The following is a 20155-nucleotide window of genomic DNA, read 5'->3' as shown; positions in this document are numbered from 1 at the left end:
AATGTTGTGCCAGAAACTACCTCTGAGGGCAATACATTCCAAGTTCAGGGTCGCACTCCTGGTACCTTTAACTTGTCGATTATACAGTTGAGGCAGGAAGTTGTTTGTTGTGAACTCTGGTAGAAGTTTGTCTTACTGTTTCTCTACTAGGAACTCTTTTTAAATGTGTTTTGTTATTGTAGCACTTTTTACAATGAAACTGTACTTGATCAGTTCCAAACTGTATGAAACTCCTCCTCTCAGTGGGTTTCTTATTTCTGTGTGGAGTCTCCTATCTCGCAGTATCCTGTAAATAAAGATTAAATCCCCCCCCAAAAGAAAGAAAACGAAAAGAAGGAAAGAAATGTAGATTTGTGGGGCACCTGGTTGGCTCAGTCATGATGGCTCAGCATCAGATTCTTGATTTCTGCTCAGGTCATGATCTCAGGACCCTGAAATTAAGCCCTGAGTTGGGCTGTGCGCTGAGCATGGAGCATACGTAAAGGTTACTCCTCCTGTACCACCTTCTGCCCCACCCCAGGGTCAACTAGGTACTCAGGCGCACAGGGAGAGCCCGAGTTCCCACTGCCCATCTGAAGAAGGTGGTGCAGAATTCGGCCCCCACATTTGTGTAATACTCTAATGCCCTCATTTTCAATAGGAAGTTTGGCAAAGGAGTCACACCACACCCCTGACAGGATAATTTCCGACTGTCACAAACAACCAAATAATTTACATTTTTCCAGAATACAGAGGAGGAAAGGTCATTTGAAACAAATAATTTCTCCAGTCCATATCATTTGACCCCTCAGTTTCCCACAGAAATTTTACACCATAGTTTCTAAAAAATGAGGCTAAAGGTATAACTTTGTCTTCTTCCTTTCACTTTGGGGAGCTGTCGGTAATCAGAGAGACTGCCAGATGTGAATACGAGGTAAAGAGAGAGAAGAGGAAATCATTGGTCACTAGGTAATTCACATTCCGTATTGTGCAAGGATGGCCAAATTCTCCAAAATCTGGATGGCTAAAGGAAGATTCTACAACTTTGAAAACTGACTTCAGACTCATCATATCCAGCTCTGATGTGAAATGTCCACCTTAAAAATTAAACAACAAAGGTTATGGAGCAGCAAATGAGCTTATTCAGGACTAGCAGAGGAGATGCAGTTCAGGACGCCCAAATGGTGGCAAACCATCGGCAAGTACAGAGAACAGAAGAGGAGAGTGTCCTTTTATAGAGGAAAGGAGAAAACTGGAAAGGGTGGTTTTGAACACAAATCCACTGGAGGAAAATGAGCATTTGACGTGGCTGCAGGGGAGGGCAGCTTGCTGTTGCTGAGCTGGGAGGAAATCTTCCTTCCTCCTGAGCTCTGCAAGCTCAGATCTTTCTATGAGCGGTGGTGCAGGATAGCCCCCTCTTTGTGGCTTCCCTGTTCCATTTTGAAGGAGGTTTCCTTTATTTGTTTTCACAGAACTGAGCATGGGTGCCCAAGCACTCACAGAGGTAGTGGGAGTGGGTGTGGGCAGATTCAGGTGAGTACCTAGGAGGGGCTGGGAGGGAAGAGAATGCAGTAGAGGTACTTCTGTGGAATGAAGAATTCTCTCAGATGGTAGCTTCCCAAGAAGATGGGTTCTGTTTCCCAGGTCCCCTCTTGGCTTACTTTCTCCTTTCTGCCTTGCACTTTGCTCCATAGTTGTTAGCAGGGTGATTTGCTGGAGTAAGGGGGCAAGGGCGGCTACTGTTCATCCCACCCACATCTTCATGCCAGGTCGCCATTTGAGAGGTCACTTAAGGGACGCTAGTCTGAAGGCTAGAAAGGGAATAGGAACTAGGAAGGCAATATGAACTAGGGCTGCCCAAACCATCATTGACTTCTCTTTCCCAAAGATGACCTTTCATATAAATGAAATCATACAATATGTGGCCTTTTGCATCTGACTTCTTTCACTTCATGTAATGCTTTTGAGGTTCACCTATGTTGTAGTATGTATGGGTAGTTCATTCTTTTTTTATTTTTTAAAAGATTTATTTGTTTATGATTTTAGAGGTGGGGGGAAAGAGAGTAGGGTTGAAGGGGGAGGGGAAGAGAGACACAGAATCTCAGGCAGACTCTGCACTGAGCACAGAGCCTGATGCAGTCTCGATCTCATGACCCTGAGATCATGACCTGAACCAAACCAAGATTTGGACACTCAATTGACTGTGCCACCCAGGTGCCCCTATTCTTCTTTTAAAAAATAGCCTTTCTGGGGCTCCTGGGTGGCTCAGATGGTGAAGCCGCTGCCTTTGCTGGGGTCATGATCTCCAGGTCCTGGGATGGAGCCCCATGTCAGCCTCCCAGCTCACTGGGGAGTCTGGTTCTCCCTCTCCCTCTGCCTCTCTCCCCCTGCTTGTGTTCTCTCTGTCTCTCTCTCTCAAATGAAGAAATAAAATCTTTAACCAAAAAACCCAACCTTATTGAGAGATAATTCACATATAACAATTCAAAGTGAACCACTTCGAGTGTACAATTCAGTGGTTTTGACTATATTCGTATATATATTCAGTAATCACCACAGTGTACTTTAGAACATGTTCATCACCTCAAAAAGAATCCCTGTATGCTTCAGCTATCCATCTTTCATTCATAACCTCCTCGCTCCCCCACCCCCCCCACCCCCACCCCCACCCCCACCACCAGCCCTAATCTATCTGTCTCTATAGATTTACCCATTAGACTTTCAGGCACCATTTCTGTGAACTTTTGTGACTGACTTGTTTTCACTTAACATGTTTTCAGTGTTCATGAAGTTGTAACACGTATCAGTACTTCATTCCTTCTTTTTATTGTGGTAAAATGCACATATCATAGAATTTACCATTTTAACTATTTTAAGTGTACATACAGTTCAGTGGTATTAAGTATATTTACTTGGTTGTCCAGCCATCACTGCTATCTATCTACACCACTTTTTCCATCTTCCCAAACTGAAATCCTATACCCATTACATGCTAATTCTGCATTCCCCCTCTTTCCACCCCCTGGCAGCCTCTATTCTGTTTTGTCTCTCTAAATTTGAATAGTTAGGTATTTAATGTAAGTGGAATTAGACAAATTTGCCTTTTTGTGATTGGCCTATTCCACACTTGATCTTAGCCAAAAGGCCGAGAAGCACTGTGACTGGCCTATTCCACTTAGCTTTTTTTTTCTGGATTGTTTACTGGAAGTGTATAAAAAATAAAATTAAAAAAAAATATTGATCTTGGGGCACCTGACTGGCTCAGTTGGAAGAACATGTGACTCTTAATCTGAGGGTCATGATTTCAAGCCCCACTTTGGGTGTAGAGATTACTTAAATACATAATCTTTTAAAAAATATTGATCTTGGCGTGCCTGGGTGGTTCAGTTGGTTAAAGTGGCTGCCTTCGACTTAGATCATGATTCCAGGGTCCTGGGATTGAGCCCCACATCAGGCTCCCTGTTCAGGCTCCCTCTCCCTCTTCCTGCCACTCTGCCTACTTGTTCTCTCTCTCTATCTCTCTGTAAAATAAATAAATAAAATCTTAAAAAATATATTGATCTTGTATCCTACAATCTTGCTGAACTAGTTTATTAGTTGTAATAATCTCTATTGGATTCCTTCGATTTCTTATTTACACAATCATGTCACCTATAAATAGAGATAGTCTTCTACCTGTCCAATTTGGATGCCTTTTATTTCTTTTTCTTGCCCAGTTGCCCTGGCTAGCCTGTCTAGTGCAATGTTGAATAGAAGTGGTGAGAGCAGAGATCCTGGTCTTGCGCCTGATCTTAGGAGAAAGCACTGAAGTCTTTCACCATTAAGTATGATATTAGCTGTGTGGGTTTGATTTTTTTTTTTTAAGACTTTATTTATTTGACACAGAGAGATCACAAGTAGGCAGAGAGGCAGGCAGAGAGAGGAAGGGAAGCAGACTCCCTGCTGAGCAGAGAGCCGGATGCGGGACTCGATCCCAGGACCCTGGAATCATGACCCGAGCTGAAGGCAGAGGCTTTAACCCACTGAGCCACCCAGGTGCCCCGATTTTTTTTTTTTTTTTAAATGCAGGGCTTGAACTCACAACCATGAGATCGAGACCTAAGCCAAGATCGAGAGTCAGACACTTAAGCAACTGAGCCACTTAGGCACCTCAGCTATATGTTTATCAGGTTGAGGAAGTTCCCTTCTATTCCTAATTTGCTGAATGTGTGTGTGTTTTTTTTTTAATCATGAAAGAGGGTTGGGTTTTGTCAAATTCTTCTTCTTTGTCTATGGAGATGATCGCGTAATTTTTTTCTATTCTAGTAACAGAATGTATTACATGAATTGATTTTCAGATGTTGAACCAACTTGGCATTGTAGTTCTTTCCTTTTTATTCCTGAAAGGTATTCCATTGTATGAATATACCACATTTTGTATATTTTTTTAAAAAATATTTTACTTATTTATTTGAGAGAGAGAAAGAGAGCATGAGAGGGAGAAGCAGACTGCCAGCTGAGCAGGGAGCCTGACTCAGGGCTTGATCCCAGGATGAGATCATGACCTGAGACAAAGGCAGATGCCTAACCAACTGAGCTACCCAGGCGCCCCTCAACTGCTTATTTTCATGTGCTTTTTAGCCGTTCATATATCTTCTTTGGTCAGATGTGTATTGAATTCTTTTGCCCATTTTTAATTGTGTTGCTTTGACAAAAGGTATGTTTTAAAGATTTTTAAAAATTTTTATTTTTTATTTGACAGAGAGATCACAAGAAGGCAGAGAGGCAGGCAGAGAGAAAGGGGAAAGCAGGCTCGTTCTCTGCTGAGCAGAGAGCCCAATGTGGGGTTCGATCCCAGGACCCTGGGATCGTGACCTGAGCCGAAGGCAGAGGCTTAACCCACTGATCCACCTAGGTGCCCCCAAATTTATGTTTTAATAGCCTTGTATGGCGACAGATGGTAGCCTGCTTCTCCCTCTCCCACTCCTCCTGCTTGTGTTCCGTCTCTCGCTATGACTCTCTCTGTCAAAAAAATAAATAAAATCTTAAAAAAAGAAAGAGGAGCCCTTCCCCTTATCTCTGCGACACCAATAGGCACCATGTCACTGTTCTCCTGTTGCAATCACTCTTTCCCCCTCCTAACAGTTCCCCTTCCCCAGCTGTAATAGTCTTTTCTTTCTTTCTTTTTTTTTTTTTAAGGTTTTTTATTTATTTATTTGACAGAGAGAGATCACAAGTAGACAGAGAGGCAGGCAGAGAGAGAGGGGAAAGCAGGCTCCCTGCCGAGCAGAGAGCCCGATGCGGGACTCGATCCCAGGACCCTGAGATCATGACCTGAGCCAAAGGCAGAGGCTTAACCCACAGAGCCACCCAGGCACCCTGCAATAGTCTTTTCAAATCAGGTCTCTGCTCACTTTCTGGATTTGAAATCTATGTGATACTCTCTAGAGACAGAGTTTCTAATATATTTTAGAAGTATATTTCTCTTCAGTCGTAATTATTTATATTTATGATTTGTTTTTCCTGGATCTTACGTACTCCTCCCCTGGTCAAAAGCCACCTGGGCAGAGGAGCAAGCCCTCTGAGGGTATTAAGAGTTTCCCACATATGGTGGGTTCAACCAGAGATGACCAGACCCAAGGGCTTCCCTATGCAAATACCTCCAGATAAGCAATTCTATTCTAGAATATTACTCCCTTCAGAATCTTCTTGCTGGTTTCTGGGGCCATTTAGCTCACTTCCAGCTAATGCCTGAGGTGGTGGTGCGTAACAAAGGAAAAAGAAAAAGAAACTCAAAGTAAACTATCCCATTAGATCCCAGCAAGTGACAAGTCTGTCCAACCCCAAAGAGCTTCTTTGTCAGATCAGCCCTGGACTGACCCGAATGAGAGGTTTGCAAGTGTTGACAAACCATCAGCTTTGTGCCCTTGAAAACATTTATGTCATCATCCAAGTTTCCATAATATTTTCAAAAACAAAAGTAAGGATACAGTAGGCTGGCAAACGATCTCTTCTGACTTGTGAATTTAGGAACAGGCAAAGTCACACGTCAGTTAAAAACTTGCAGATCGCATTTCATTAGGCACAGTTAGGGAATTGCTCCCTGAAACCTAATGTCCAGGTGACCTGGCATCCGTCGTCAGAGGGTGCTGGCCTCATGCTGACCGTCACGGCTCCCAGCATCACGAGTGTGCTCAGAAATGTTGGACGACCGGCCCCGGGGGTGGTGGGGGGAGGCCTGGAAGGGCAGCACCTGGCGTGAACACGGCCGCTACGGTGGACGTCCCGCTCCCAGGGGAGCTCTGCTTGGCTCTGTGGAGAGATGGTCAGCAGTACTTCCTGAAGGTGCACCAGACGTGCATAACCTCGGAGCGCGGAACAGTAAAATGTGGGGAAACCATCAGGAAGTGATGCGTCCTGAGCATATGCAGCTTTGGCATCTACTATCACTTACTTTACACCATTTAATTTTTAACAATGTCTGGGTGAAATAAATGGGTTTTGAAAAATTCCTGGGAACATACAGTGTGTGGCACAGGCTGGAAGCCCTGCACGCCAGTGAGTGTGGGATCTGCTCGTCCCCGTGGCCACAGCCAGCAAGACCACGTAACATTATTTAAAGCAGAAGTTGTTTGACTCTTAGAGGCTTAAGGGATTTGAGCCACAGAAATGCACGTACTAGCTGTGGTGGGCTGAGTGGTGGCCCCCCAAAGATCTATCCACCTGCAAACTGTGAACGCGGTCTTATATGCCCAAAGGGTCTTTGAGGATGGAATGATGTCAAGGCTCTCCAGATGAGAACCCCATGGATTATTGCGTGGGCCGCAAATCCAAAGACAGACCCAAACACACAGACTCTCAGGGAAGGCGGCCACATGACGATGGAGGCAGAGATGCAGGCATCCACCGACAGGCTGAGGGAAGCCAAGAATTGCCAGCAGCGCCCAGGAGGGAGGGGGAGCTGTGGAACAGTTTTCCTTCTGAGCCTCCAGGAAGAACTATCCCCACCGACATCTTTATTTTGGATGTGTGGCCCCCAGAAGTGTGAGAAAATAAACTTCTGTTGCTCGAGACTAGCAGGGTTGTGGTAATTTATCGTGACAGCTGTAGAACGAATACGTTACCCATGACAGAGAGTCCTGGTCAAGCTGGGCGCAGAGAAAGAGGCTTTCCAGATTTTACAAGCTGTGAAATAATAACTTGGAAAATCATTCAACACTGTCACCATGAACAATCCTAATGGAGGAGGCAGGTGAAATTTCAAGAGAAAGGTTACTACAGCTATTCTTTGTTCCAGAAAATCACCTCTTTTTTTTTTTTTTTAAAGATTTTATTTATTTGACAGAGATCACAAGTAGGCAGAGAGGCAGGCAGAGAGAGAGAGAGGAGGAAGCAGGCTCCCTGCCGAGCAGAGAGCCCGATGCGGGGCTCGATCCCAGGACCCCGGGATCATGACCTGAGCTGAAGGCAGAGGCTTTAACCCACTGAGCCACCCAGGCACCCCTGTCTGCTCCTTTTAAAGAGAATATTCAATACTGAGGGGTGGGGAAGTTACGGAAAAAAAAAAAACCTGTCATATATGAACATCCGAGAGACTGGGGAAAGTGTAGCAGTTATGAAAATTTCTCATTGATTATGCTTATTAGTCTGACTACATAATTTGTGGGTCCCAGTGAAAAATTTCAAAACAATCACAGTAAACCGTTAAAGCCAGCAGAGGCCCTTCTAAGCATAAGGTGTTGGGCAGGTACAGAGGTCACAGGATCCTTAATCCAGCCCTATTAATGGAATATCAAGCCTGGTTACTACAGATTAGAAATGGTTTTTCTTGAACCGAATACATGACTGTGAAAACCTTTTCAGAGTCCTCATTTACATCTAGAAATGACTTGCCATGCATTTGTTGCAAATAAATACTAATATGCACTGACTTTTTTGGGCATAAATGTTTATAGAAGCTTTATTCACAATCACCACAAATGGAAACAAACCCAAGGATCTTTCATTGCATGAATGTGACACAGAATCCACACAGCGGCACGCCACCCAAAAGCGGCATGCCACCCAAAATGAAAGACCCAAGACGCTACATTTCAAACAAATGTCCTGTCTGGTGTAAGGACCTATTTAGAAACTGTCCCTGCTCCCCTTTCCCCAGGGGATTTCCTTGGAAACAAGTCCCGGAAACCAGTTCCAGGTAACAAAGCCCAGATACTAGGGTGGGTCAGGCCAGGTGGAGACATCCGATGGGGGGGGGGGGGTGTTGCATACTGTCTCCCTAGCTACCAAGGAGTAGGGACCCCCGCCCTTTGGGAGCTTTTTTGGCGCCAATCCTAATCAAGATGTAATAGGCTGGTTCTAATGTCTGCTAGGGTAAATTGTAATTCAATTGGTCACCTAGTATCACTGTGGAGTTTCCTGTATGTGTTACAATTTCATTGGCCACCTGTGCGTGGTCAGGCCCGACCGCATGGCCTTTGCCCTTAAAAGCTAGTCTGTGAAACAGAGAAGGGTCTCCCTTTCTTGTAAGAGGTGTGGCCCCGAACGTTCGGTTAGATTCTTGATGCTTGGCCTGAAATAAAGCTTTGCTTGACCTTCGCTTTATATCAGTCTCGCTCCTTTAATCATGGACCCATTATTGGGGCATAACATCTGGAACGTTGAGAGGGGACAGGCCCCAGTGACCTGGGGGTGTTTTGGTAGGACCCATCTAAAAGGCCCCAGGAGTCAGATGAAGAACTCCTGAAAAGCAGTCGGAAAGTCAGAGAAGGTCATGTCCTCAACTACCTGCAGTGTTTTGCTGATTTTTCCAGAGACATCTGTGTCTTCAGAAAAGCACACACTCCTGGGAGCTGATTGTCCTCAAGAGCACGGGCAGCCCATCAGCAGCTGGGATGTTCCCGCTGCTATTTAGGGTTCATGATTCGCCAGAGGAGAAGCAGCCCAGAGCATCAGGAGGGAGCCCTGACCCACCCACACCCAACCTCTGGCTCCAGATCTGTGAGAGGATAAATTTCGGCTATTTTTAAACACTGGGTGTGTGGTGCCTTGTACCCCAGGAAGCCCGCTTACCTTCTACTCTTTCATGCAAGCGTATCTCAGTGCAAGCAAATAAGGGGGATAGTGTCTGGGAGGGGCCCACAAAGTCACTCCTTTAAATGTAATCGGTGATAATTTACTGTGACACATGTCACAGCAATCACAATGCACCAAGCAACCCATGGCCTGTGCTAGGAGCTGTCAATCTTACACAACACTGTGACTTTATGCAGAAGTGGGGCGCCATGGAGGCCAGATGGCTCACTGAGGGCGACACTGCGGGTTGATTGTGCTGCTCATCACACCTGACCCACCACGTTCTAGCCAAGCTCCTGGAGTCAGGTAGAAAAAGACAACCCCAGGAAGGTGGAGACACCCCCTCGTTAGTCGTTATCGGTCCCCAAATATCACCCTCTGGCTCTGCTTTCAATCATTTCCTGCAGAATGGGGGAAATGCTGAAACTTCCTTACCAATTCTGCTCGTAGCTTTGACTCTGCACTGATAAAGTGATTCACTTTGGCTGCTGGACTCAGTGTGCGGGGTCAGGACGTGACCCAATATCCTGTGTCAGGCTTGGATCTCAGGCAGGAGAGGACGAGCATTGGTGCTGTAATACTGCTGTTAAAAGACTCAGATTTTTTTTCAGACCCTCCTTGGATGGAAAGAGCAATGGTGAATTTGTCAGGAAGCCTGCAATATAATTTTGAAGTGAGTGATTTCTATGCACCTCAAATAAGAACCTAATACAGGCCTCAAAGAGAGAGACCCAAGAGAAAATGTCAAAACACGAGGAACTTACAAGTGCAGTTAACTAATATCTTTAGCCTGAAATGATGTCCTCCCTGTTCAGATGCCCTTCTAACCAGATGACTTTGCTGACCCCAATATCTCACAGCAATAGTCCCATTTGTGTCTGCCTCTCTAAGCACTAATTGAGTTTTCATTCATGTTTCAGAAAAGAATACATCTCCTACTTTTGAACATGACCAATGAAGTTAAAAGAAAGTAACTACTGTGCCAGTAAAAAGTTCCCATCCACTCTCTCTAGAAATAAATGGAAGAATCACATAAGTAAGCTAGACGTTAAATGGCACCTCCAAGGGGGTCCAAATACTCACCAGATAGTCTAGTCCTGGAGTTTGGGTCTAGACCCCCTAGACCCCTATACAGTGGAATAATGCTTCTAGGCACGAGATGAGGAAAGAGTCAGGGATAAGGCTGAGAGATGCCATGGGTCCAGCACAGCGGAAAGATGCATCTTCTAGCCAGAGGGGTTCCAGGGCTTATAGGAGAGATCAAGTGAGCGCCAGGAACCAGGCAGAAAGAAAGCCAATAATAAAACTGGGAGAAAGTGAGAGGTCCTGGACAATTAAATAAAATTGAAAGGTCCTAAAATGTCAGCCAGTCAAAGGGGATTAAAGATAGGATGAGGCATTTTTTTCTAAACAAGAAGGGCGATTTGGTCTGTCAAAAAGTTGGTCTTCTCAAAATCACTTCTATCTTTAGCCAGTCACATCGCCGTGACTTCTTCTAGTCCCTAAATACACCTGCTCTGTTCTCGAGCCTGAAACAGTCTACAGTACTCTTGTTACCCAGTGGGATTGCTGTGATTGACCAGATCCAGTAGCAGACACTAGATCCAATCCATTGTCGAGCTAACACACCATCAAAATACTTGCTCACGAATTTAAATTAAGAGCCATCCCAACCATAGACAGTGCGTGGAACATAATTGAACCAATGAGTCATGTGACCCTGAGCTCACTGTTTCAGTGCAGACAGATATGTGAACAGAGAACACCAACCTGCAGGAAAAGAGAATGCGCCAACATAAAGAAAGAGACAGACACCTGAGAGCCTGTGCTACAAGCAATAGTGAGAGGGGAAATGGGGAAGGTACCTGTCTTCGTAACAGATGGCAGAGCCCTCTTCAGTCACAATTTGTATGAAATATCTACATGTACTTTGTTTCAATGAGGTTTCTGCATCCTTTCATCGAATATCTCTTGTACCCAAAAGGATTTTGTCTAGAGCAGCACAATTAGTTATTCCCCAAATGTATTCCTCCTGTTGTGGCCCCTGTATGGGCAGGACTGTCTTCTAGAGAGAAAGAAAACCTTGGGGATCAAAACTGTACTCTCAAAATGTGTGTGCATACACACATCTGCATGTAAAACAATAAAAATCTGATAGTCTCATTGGTGTTAAATGTGACAGACTTAGGTGCTGCCTTTGGGGAGGCTACTGTGAGCTGTACCCACAGGGAGTAATCGCTCATCAGGAACTTGAATTCCACTGACATACATATGTCCCTTTCTTCTTTTTTTTTAATGCATATCTTTTTAAATTAACATATAATGTATTATTTGTCCCAGGGGTACAAGTCTGTGAATCACCAGGTTTATACACTTCACAGCACTCACCATATCACATACCCTCCCCTATGTCCATAACCCAACCACCCTCTCCATACCCCCCACCCCTCGACAACCCTCAGTTTGTTTTGTGAGATTAAGAGTCTCTTATGGTTTGTCTCCTGCCTGATCCCATCTTGTTTCATTTTTTCCTTCCTTTCCCCCCAAATTCCCCACTTTGCCTCTCAAATTCCTCATATCAGGGAGATCATATGATAATTGTCTTTCTCTGACTGACTTATTTCGCTCAGCATAATACCCTCTAGTTCCATCCACATTGTTGCAAATGGCAAGATCTCATTTCTTTTGATGGCTATATAGTATTCCATTGTGTATATATACCACATCTTCTTTATCCATTCATCTGTTGATGGACACCTAGGTTCTTTCTGTAGTTTGGCTATTGTGGACTATGTTTGTTCCTTTCTATTTCTCTTCCTTAACCCTCAACATAAGGCAGAATATTCTAATACCTAAGGGAAAAGCAGTGATACATGTTTCTATAAGATGAATTCTAGATGAGAAGAGTTGAACAGGCAAAGTTAAAATAAAAAGACAATTACATCATTTTTATAAAATACAAAGAGAGAAAAGTGGATCACTTGTCCCTGAACCTTCTGGTGGAAGGCAAAAATCAAAAGGGAAAAATATGCTGTGGAAAGAACATTTTTTGAAGCTTTTTGACTAGAACATGTGGGATTATCAAAAAAGGCTGGGAGGGGGGCGTGAAAAATAACTGGAAGACTTAGATTATCAGACAGGCATCACAAGTTTCAACATGAAGTCCCAAAGACAACCACTCTAATAAAAACCATATTTAAATGACATATTCAAAACCATACTCAAAATACAATCATACCAACAAAACAAATGACTGACTTTTTTTTCATTCAGAGGAAGAAAATTCTCTAGAAGACAATGATGATAAACAGAAAGCTAGCGAGAACATTCTTCACTGAACAGTCTGGCAGTCTCATTGCTGATCCAGCAAGAACAGTGCTGTGGACACGGGTGGATATGAGGCAGTTCTTTCCAGAGAATCTTGAGCACTGTCATGATGATCCAAACCAGCTACAAAGGAAACAGTGAAGACAAAGTGTTGAAGATTTTCAATGTATTCTCACCTTAAAGGACATTTCTAGTGCTTCAGAGGAGATGCCTTTGTGGTTGATTTCACATGCTGGCCTTCATAGTTTCTTTTGTGGGTAGAGAAGGACTCCAATTATTCGAATTAAGACTCTAATAGCAGCATGTTCCTAAAGAATTAGGTCACATAGTCAGATCATTCTTCAAAAGAGGCTGTTCATATCAACTCTGATTACCAGAATTCTGATTGCAATGGGTAGAAAGTGTCCATTCATTATGAGTACCTGTACATAAGCATATCTGGAAGGCATATTTAACCCTAAAACAGAAGATAACAGATTTGCTGGGAAGGATGAGTCCAAATGGTGAAATGGAAAAATATTTCTTTGCATACACACACACACACACACACACACACATATAGTATTTAACAGGTAAGGCCACGTAATGTGATAATAAAAGTTGAAGGCAGAACAGTGTGGTTGAGTCATGGCTCCACTGCCTACCAGCTGGGTTATCTTGCACAAAGTACCAGCCTCTCCAGTTTCCTCATCTACAAAATAAGCATAGGAGGACCTGTCTTACAGAGCTTTTTGGAAAATTAGATGAACTAAAACTCATAAATCCCTTAACAGAGAGCCTGAGTCACAGTAAGTACTGAATAGATCCATGTGGTGGTAATGATCATGGTGATGATGATGATGATGGTGATGTCAGTTTCAAGGGTCTCCTCATTATGGACCCAGTAACGATCTATGTGACTTGTGTTTCTGCTCTTATCCAGTCTGAGCATTGTTTGTCCCCATATTCTCTTTATTCTAGTCATTACCATCTATGTTCCCCAAGTCTTTTCCGGTGTTGTTTGGTGCAGGTAGGCCATTTCCTCTTTCAGATTCCCCATGGTTCTTTGCATAGTATTCTTAGTCTTTGAAATCACAAATGCATCAAGCTTTCTTTAGAGCCCTATAAATCAGGTTTCTTCCCCTATTTGTCCTTGTAAATGTTACTGCCTATTTTACTTGCTGCTGTAGGAGAATCTGAAGCTGCAGTTCCTTAAAGTCAAGACCAGTCTCTCTCTGTTCTTTGGCAGGTCAGTAGTTTAGTGGGCAGTCACATCCCAAAGGGAGTCAAACTAAAAACAAATTCCCTAATTGTGAAAAAACAAACAAACAAACAAAAAAACACACAAGAAAACCCCAAAAGAACCAAACCCAAACACGATAATTTCTATACAACACCATTAAATAGTTCTCCTGACTATTAAATTATGTCATGACAACTATTGCTCATCCTACACTAGCCAAGTGTTAAACTCAAAAATTCTTGTTAAATGAAATTAAATGAGATCATAAAGATAGCATGGAACAGAGATGCTTCAGGGAGCCTTTGCCTAATCTGTTTTTGATGACTGGAAAACCTGTGTGGGTAAGATTCAGTTATTCCTTATCATTATTCTAGGCAGAAAATAAAATAGAGGGCGCCTGGGTGGCTCAGTGGGTTAAAGCCTCTGCCTTCGGCTCAGGTCGTGATCCCAGGGTCCTGGGATCGAGCCCCGCATCGGGCTCTCTGCTCAGCATGGAGCCTGCTTCCTTCCCCCCTCTCTCTGCATGCCTCTCTGCCTACTTGTGATCTCTCTCTGTCAAATAAATAAATAAAATTAAAAAAAAAAAAAGAAAATAAAATAGAATATTTTCAGGGAAGAAACAATTGACAAATACTTGTCAATATTTGTGATTCGTCATCTCATCCCAGGACTCACAGCATTAGATTCAAATCCCATATGATTCAAATTGCAAAGTGGTCTATTTTTTGAGTTTGTCCTTTCTTGTACTACTTAAATGCCACTAAACAGAAGCAGCTGATACTTTCAAAATTTCACCGGGAGATCTTCCTGCCCAAATCCAAAATTTGTTTAAGTGCGTTGTCCATCTTCCTAGATACAAGTGACTATTTCACCAAATGGATCACCATTTCTTCAGTCTTCTATAATAATTTCCTCAACATTTTTCCAACCTCCCAAAACCAAACAGTCTTAAAAATAATACTACATATTTTGGGTGTTTATTGAAACAACATCCGATTTTTGGGTACCAATTTCTTTTGATTGTATAACCAACCACCTAAATGCTTAGTGACTTGAAATATATGATAGAAAAACTACCCAAAGATGTAATGGAAAGATTATAGTTTAAAACTTTCCAAAATTGATGAGAGGTATAAATCTATAGAACTTTTAAGCTCCATGACCCTCAAGCAGGATAAACACAAACAACACGTATATTCAAACACAATATTCAGACTGCTGAAAAAACAAAGAAGAGTATTTAAAATTTAAAAGCAGATTTTCTGCTTTTAAGAGGTAAGGGGGAAAGGGACACATTATATACAGCATAAATCTGTAAAATTGTAGCCAACATGTGACCTGAAACAATGAAGGACATAGGACAACCCAACATCTTTAAAGTGATAAATGAAAAACAAAACTGGGGCGCCTGGATGGCTCAGTCCTTAAGCGTCTGCCTCTGGCTCAGGTCACAATCCCAGAGTCCTCGGATCAAGCCCACCATTGGGCTCCTTGTTCAACAGGGAGCCTGCTTCTTCCTCTCTCTCTGCCACTCCCCCTGCTTGTGTTCCCTCGCCCACTTTCTCTGTCTGTCAAATAAATAAATAAAATCTTTAAAACAAAACAAAACAAACGATTCAGCTTAAAATTCTCTGTCAGAAGACAATATCCTTTAAAAATGAAACTCAAATAAAGGCATTTCCAGAGTGGCAACAACAGAGAGAATGAGTCTTCACCAGACCTATGCTATAAAGAAATGCTGAAAGTTCTTCAAGCTGAAGAGAAATGATAATAGATACAACACTCAGTCTTCAGAGAAGTAGAAGGACCACAGCAAAGAGTGTGTGTCTATCTTAATTTTTTAAGGGCAAATTGCTTTTCAAAATATGAACCAAGCATTATGGGAATCGTCACATAGATTATAATAAAATATAAGACAAATAGAAGACATTAACAAAATAATGTAAAATCCGTGAAATTTTATTTCTAGCTCACTTCACAACTAATTTCAGATTAATTCCCAGGCCATAATGTGGTATGACTTATGGGGCACTGAAGGGAGAGAGATCTCTTCACTACTTATCATCAGCTTTCTTAGCTCTCAGTCCAACTCTATTAGCAAGTTTCCACACCTGCTGGCCTGGTCGTTGAGGCTCACATAGTGCAGAGAACTGCTAATAATTACCTGGGTAATTCATAATGAGCAGGACATTTGGATAGCATTCAAGACACTCCATTATCATTTTCATTACAATATAGGCAAATTATTTATTGGAAACCAGATAAAGCAGTACACATTTATCAGGTGTTATGCAAGGAATATAAATAATATCTCCACCTTTTCTGTCAAATGTGGTATCTCAGGCCGTTAATGACTGAAAGCACCTTTTGTTAAGCAAAGGAGCCTGCCTGTGGAGGTCTACAGCCAAGCAAAACTCCTTTTATCCAATCATTCATGAGAAAATAGAGAGTGCCCACGTTATCTAACTTATTTATGACTTATTAGTCACTAAAAATTAAAAACAGGAGAAATTTATTATTTTCTTCATGAATAAAGTAAATAATTTCCATATTTTTTTAAGAGGATGGTCTTTCAGACTCCTGGTTCATCTTCTCTATGACTATTGTTTAGCTAGAGTTCAGACTCATAGTGATCAAAGCCAGTTTCTCTGCCCTCCTGTTCTGAGGATGAGCTTCATGTCCTGCTTTCTCCAAAGAGTATGGTGAGCCTGGGACATGCTTCTTGCAACTTTGAAGAAGACACACATGAAGGCATCATGTCAGAAATATTTAGTTGCCACCAACTCCCTCTGAGCTGAAGTTACAAATATTTGACTAAGTTCTAAAGGAATATTTATGACATTTTTTTCCCTTGAGAAAGAATTGTAATCCCCAAAAATATCTGTTGTAAAGGGAAAAAAATGAGTTTAGGAAATGCTTGTTTCTGGTGTCACAGAACTTCGGAAGCTGTGATATCAGAGTCCCAGGGCTCATATTTCCAACCGTGGAGGCTGTCTGGGTGCTGGATGCAAGATTTCAAGTTTGGGGTCCTCTGAGAGCTTGTGTTGCTGCCTTGGTTGAAAACCTCTTTGGTAGATCCTGAGTCTTTTCATTGTGGCTCAAACCTGCCCATTATTTAGGAACTGGGACAAGGTCACTGTAAGCATTGAAGGCTAAACAAATCGGTTTCCAGAGCACTGGCTGCTGAGATTGGTGAACCAAATGGGCAGCCAGAGAGAAGCAAATGTCAGTGGCACGCGGTTCATCCTACAGCCTGGTCTATGTTTGTGCTCTTGGAGCATAAGAAAGACCATCACAGAGAAAGCACCTAGCGATTTATAGTAAAAACAGAGTAGACAGCTAGCTTAGGACGCTTTCCCCCAAATGAGATATTTTGCTCTTTGTAGTTATGTGTGTGTGTTTATTGATGTGAAATTCGTGGAACATAAAAGTAACCATTTTAAAGTGAACAACAGAGGCTGTCTTTCTAGGTGTTTTAAAGCCCAGACTGGCTACCATTTTCATGTTAAAAATGAACGCTATAATCAGTGGGAATTTTTGGTGCTTTACATCTTTGCTATGTGTACTTCAAATGAAAGGTTGGACTGATTTTTTTTTTTTTTTTGTCACTGCACTGAATAAGGCACAATTGACTCAAATCTAGTCAACTAACTAGACTCTAAACTAGAGTCAGCTAACTAGTCAACTAAGTTGAGTTAGTCAACTAACTTAAAACTAGTTATTCAAAATGTGCTTACCTAACACTAAATTAACAGATCAACCAGAGGATTGTGTTCTTGTGCATTTGACTGGGAGGCAGCCTTCTTACTTTTTAATCTATCATTAGAGACACAACCTCAGCAGCAATTCTGTGAGATCTTGAAACCTGGATGAAGAGCAGCCCCGTGCTCAGATGGAGACTCAACTTCATCGCTATCACTGCTCAGGAATTAGAACCTGTCTTTGACACCCCTGCGTCCAGCTTCTCCAATCCTTCCCAGGGAAGAATTAAGTCATCACACTCAACTCCTCAGTGCATAGCAGTGAATCTGAGCAGTGCATCAATTAAGTGGAAAACATACAAAGATTACTTTGGGGAACCTTGAAATCTCATGGGAATGCTTCCCCTGCCTTGTTACACTCTAGTGATTAGTGAATTTTCATACCTCCCAAAGTCAGATCTTCCTGAGAGGATCCCAAAACCCTAACCCTTTCTCCACTCTGATCAACCTAGTGCTTTCTGCTTGGTGCTTTATCAATTATATAACAAACAATCCAGAACTACAAAGCTAAAGGCTATTAATGAATGATACCCCAAACTATTGCTATACTCAGCGTAGGACACAAAGGAGGAACCATTGAGAAGACTCAAACCTCTTAGCAGGTTGAAGGGGAGAACGGATGTGAGAGCAACTGGGTTCATTCCGCGTTCCTGAAACCACCACCATGGGCTGTTACCCTGGTGAGTCTGATCCGAGAGTGTGTTTAGTTCATGCTTAAGATTACAAAGTTACTCCAAGGGCGAAGTTTTCACTCCAGAGTCGACTGCATAGTTTTTTCAGTGGAAAATGCTCGTGCCTGCTTCCCATTTCTGGGGATGCTGTTGCTAGCATCCAGGTACCTGTGCCTTTTGAAAGTACCCAGGTGAGGGGCGCCTGGGTGGCTCAGTGGATTAAGCCGCTGCCTTCAGCTCAGGTCATGATCTCAGGGTCCTGGGATCGAGCCCCGCATCGGGCTCTCCGCATCGGGCATCGGGCTCTCCGCATCGGGCATCGGGCTCTCCGCATCGGGCATCGGGCTCTCCGCATCGGGCATCGGGCTCTCCGCATCGGGCATCGGGCTCTCTGCATCGGGCATCGGGCTCTCCGCATCGGGCATCAGGCTCTCCGCATCGGGCTCTCTGCTCTGCGGGGAGCCTGCTTCCTCCTCCTTCTCTCTGCCTGACTCTCTGCCTACTTGTGATCTCTCTCTCTGTCAAATAAATAAATAAAATCTTAAAAAAAAAAAAAAAAAAGAAAGAAAGTACCCAGGTGAGTTTCAGCCCTGCTGGGGTTGGCTCCCTCTCCAAGATTCTAATCATTAGATGCTCACTGAGGACAAACCTGCCTCTGGAGTTCAACCACGTGCAGTGAAACATTTTTCTCCCCATAGTTGTGAGAGAAAATTGCATCCCATTGTTTGTTCTGTTCCCCTTTTCTAGGACACGAAGATTCTTAGGCAAAAGTTTTTAGCACTGAACATAGTGTCCATGTTTAAAATCAGATCTCATTTTTTCCCTAATGCTCACCATTATTAAATGAGAGGTGAGTGGAGAGGTCGTGTTCCTCCTGGCCCCACTCTATTACTGAAATAAATTGAAAGTCCTCAAAAAGCATCCCTAGCTAAGCCATCAATAATGGAAAAACATGATCCTTGTAGATGCAAAATAGATGTCTGTCTTGACAGGAACATCCTGGACAGCCTTGGTGTGTGAGGGGCGACTGTTCAATTAAGAGAGCACAGAGTCTCTGCCAGGACAACTTGCTGCCCAAACACCATCATCAACTCCTTAACAAGAACACGTCTGCCACCCGGTGTTGGAAGCCGGCAGGAAATTCCATCAGCATTCCTGGAGAAGGGGCTCCTTTCCCTCTGGTCCATTTCCACTTTACTTTCTTTAGCTAAGTTCAGTTCTGGGATTCTTGGAGCAATAAGGAGAGGCACTTATTTCTGGGTGAAGCCTATAAAAGTACAAACACTTGTACTCAGTACTCATTCACTCACTTGCTCGCTGAAGACAACAAAAATCAATCCAAAAAAGCCACGATCCATCTGCCAGACCCTCATTCTTATTAAGCTGGTTCCACAAAATTGGCAACCAGAACTCCACGTGTGCGGAGACAGAACCTTGCTGCCGTCAGTGATGAGGGCTTTCTCCATGCATATCTAGAACCTTGAGGAATTTTGGTTGCTCATTTGCTTGTAAGTAGTTGGTCCGATTACAGTAATTGATATTTCAACAATCACAGTGAGGACTGCTGTGTTCTGGTCCTAAACTTTACATTTCACGAAATCTAATTCACATCAAAATGTTCTGTCCCTGGGAAATGCCTGGACTCACAGGTCAGTGGATTAAACATAAACAGTCCTATCTCCTGGGGTGATGATGATAGAGACACTGAATATCTCCACTTCAGCTGCAAAATAAGATTGACTTTCCTTATAAGGAGGTGTTGAGGAATAGCATTATATGCAAGGGTAAAAGGTCCGTTAGAAGTAAAATGCAGATATACCTTACCTGATAGAATGCCCTTACCCCCAGCTGGAGCCAGGCAGGGGTCACCAGCAGGCATTCAGAGGAGACTATGTGCATGACCAGCCCATCTCCCTCCTCATTCTACCACTATCTTGTCCTCTATCCTCGTCCCACTCTATAGACTAGGTTAAATATAAAATAGCTATGACCTACTGGCAACAGATAAAGGACTAATGGCCATCATGGGAACCTAACCAGCCCCCAGTGTGACTCCTCCTCTAGTTAAAACTGACTCCTCCTCTAGTTTCCACATTTCACCCAAAGGGAACTAACCAGCATCAATCCAGCACATGTAATGT

Source organism: Meles meles, chromosome 5, assembly GCF_922984935.1.
Source record: "Meles meles chromosome 5, mMelMel3.1 paternal haplotype, whole genome shotgun sequence".
NCBI classification, from domain to species: domain Eukaryota; kingdom Metazoa; phylum Chordata; class Mammalia; order Carnivora; family Mustelidae; genus Meles; species Meles meles.
This window is presented reverse-complemented; position numbering follows the sequence as displayed.